Source organism: Apis mellifera, linkage group LG6 (assembly GCF_003254395.2).
Source record: "Apis mellifera strain DH4 linkage group LG6, Amel_HAv3.1, whole genome shotgun sequence".
NCBI lineage: Eukaryota > Metazoa > Arthropoda > Insecta > Hymenoptera > Apidae > Apis > Apis mellifera.
The window spans coordinates 17,038,620-17,041,940 of record NC_037643.1 but is presented as its reverse complement, the minus strand read 5'-3'; positions in this window follow the sequence as shown (position 1 = coordinate 17,041,940).

The window sequence follows — 3,321 nt, the reverse complement described above, 5'->3', positions numbered from 1 at the left end:
GAGCAACAAGTGACCAATGGTCTACTTTCAGTAATATCGAGATTAACATCAGTTTCTTTTTCTTGAAAATTTATACTTTGTTGCAATCTATAATTGTTATATCTACATAAGAAAATTTCTCATAAATAGTATCATGTACAGGTTAAAAAGATGGATTAAAAAATGAAATAAAACAAAAATATCAAGATTTAATCTAGCAATTGGGATATTAACGTTATTGTTGAAGAATATTGTGAAAGATTATATGCTTGATCGATGTAAGTATATTTGGTATATTTAAGAGAACAAATAGTTTACAATTTCGTTATATTTTTTTTTTCAGTTCCTGGAGAAAAGTAATTTTTTAAAACACATTAAACTTGTTCCCTTGCTCGCGAGCAGTATTCTCGACAACATGAAACTTCGACCCCACTTAAGATCGTGTTTGCGTCGTTCAAATCGAATTTGCGAGCATTTGACAAATGGTCCAGGCTTGCTTCTGGCAGTTTTCTAATCTCCTCAGCCTTCGATCTTAATTCACCTTGCTTTCTTGGTACATGCTGAGAAAAATCCATCTTCTGAGATATTCTTGGTCGCTACTGCAACATCCAAGGAACAACAGCGGTTTAAAACAATTCTCCCCGTCAATTCCGTCCTATAAATTCATTTTTATTTCTCTTTAACCTGGCATTTATTGCTCCCTACATATTCATTTGAATGTTCATAGCCCATTTGTGAAAATGAATAGGCGACTATTTAGCACGCTAAACGCTTTACACGTAGCAACAGATGTTGACCTATTATCGTCTAATCTTTTACATATTTAAATGCAAATTACATTTTATATTTACAAATAGACGTACCAGGTGTCCACAATTTTTATGTAAATTATGTTATTAATAATTCACAAGATATTTTTCTCGTCAAACTTGTGAAATATCCCGTTCTACATTCCATTCCTAAAACTGAATGACTTAGTCGAGCAAAGTCGAATACTTAACCTAACCGCTGATAGGTTAGAATCTGTTCGATTGGTTATGGATCGTTGAAAAACAAACAGAGGACGTTTTAGAAAGAAGTTATGTATACATCTCGGAACAAAACGTGCGACAATCATAATTTTCTTCGATCATACTTCCTTGTTTCCACTTTACTAATGAAATAGAGCGGCGGCTAATGAACTTAATGAGGAAACTCTGTTGTACTTATCATCTTGCTTATACCTTTCATAGACCTCGTTGCCGTTAAAATAGTCATGCGTAGAATATAAACGAAAAAAAGATGGTTGTTTTCCTCCTATCAAAAATTAGAACGGTAAATAGATTGCACAGTTCTATATTTGATTAGATTGGTTTATATTATATAGGTATTATTAAATAAGATAAAAACAAAAAATTAACGAAAAATTTAATAAATATCTTTTCACAACGAATCCCTATAAATATTTCGATGTACTTCGAAGCGTTTATTGACATTTAATATTTGCATCACGTTAAAATAAATATAAATCCAGAAGAATACAACGTTTAACGGAAAATTGATAACACCTACATTTATAACTGTCGTTATTTAATTTTTTTTATTATCTTTCGCGACGCGAAATTTTCGAGGCAATTGACCACGCGCGATAAAACCGTATACATAATCGATATATTTGGATACTCACGAAGAATCGATGTATATTAACATTCGATCGATAATACTTCGAAAAAAAAGAGAAGAATTTTAGAAACGAATCGAAATATAATAAGCATAACGTTCGATTAACGATATTTCGAAATATTGGGTTGGCAACTAAGTAATTGCGGATTTCATTCATAGATGGCTTCAGTTGAATTTTTAGGTTTGCGTAGTCCAAATGTAAAACACATTTTATTATTTGATAGTTGGCAATTCAGCTGTCAATCAGTAAAAAAAGTTTTTTGATCGGTTGCGTAGTTTTCGTTTGGCGTTCGTTGAAAAATGGAAATATGTTGTATTCCATCATGACAATACAAGGCCACACACATCTTTGGTCACTCGGCAAAAATTATTGGAGCTTGGTTGGGATGTTTTGCCACATCCACCATATAATCCTGACCTTGCACTATCTGATTACTTTTTGTTTCGATCTTTACAAAACTTCTTGAATGGTAAAAATTTCAATAATGATGATAATATCAAATCGTACCTGATTCAGTTTTTTGCTAATAAAAATGGAAAACTAAATATATCGATACTCGATTGATGAAACTTGGAAAGAGAATTGGAAAATTTCAGAAACGAACGGAAATACTTACGTCAACGTTTGATCGATTTGATATCTGGAAAAAGAGCAGAACAATTTGAAAAATTCGAGTCGAAATAAATAACGTTTGATTAATAATAATAATTTTAAAAAGAAAGAAACGAAGAATTTCAGAAACAAATTTCGAAATAAATCAATGTATTATTATTAATTTTTGTTAACAACTTCGGAAAGGAGAATTTGAAGAATTTGAGAAATTGGCGGAGGATCGAATGAGACGAAAATTACAGGATGGAGCCAATGGAGGAAATCGGTGGTTCGACGGATAGGATTTGATTGAACAAACATTAGAAAGAGCATACCGGGTCAGGGAGCACTTCCCTTCGAGTGTACCGTTGCCGACAGGTTCGAGGGGATGCGGAGCCCTGTGTTTGCACCCCTGTGGCAACCGCTCCCCTAGTAGCTTCTGCGGGCCGAGACATAAGTGCAACTCGATTTGCATATTTAACTGAACCACCGTACCGAACCCTTCGCGTTCCTTTAACATACTCCATACCTTCATCCATCCATGTCCTTCCCCCGGATCCTTCGCCACTTTCCACTACACTGGATTCGATTTACTTGCAATCATGCTGCGGATTAATTAGTTGGTCCCGACGTAAGCTCGACTATATCGCCGAAAGACGAATGCTGCTTTTCCTAATTGATCGTGTTTGATGACACCACCAATATTTCTTTCTCTTTTTCTCTCTTTAATGTCGATACGTATCCTTAAGGAATTTATTTTATAATATTTTATAATAAAAAAAAACAAGGGATTTTTTTAACCAGTTCGAATTTTGCAAATTTATGCATCTTTTTTTTTCAAAATTTTTCTGTTGTATTATAAATAAAAAATTATACGCGAGGAAAAAAGATAAACGATAATGTCGTCCTTTGTGCGTTTTCATATTTGACAGAGTATAAATATATCGAAAGGAGAACTAATAAATCTAGCGTAAATTTTTAATTAAAAATTTTTGATCAAAAGGCATCTCGTTTTTAAAATAAAATAAAAATAACCCTATTTCGGTAAAAATGGTGCGCCCAGTTTTAACAATCTTTTGACAAGTTTC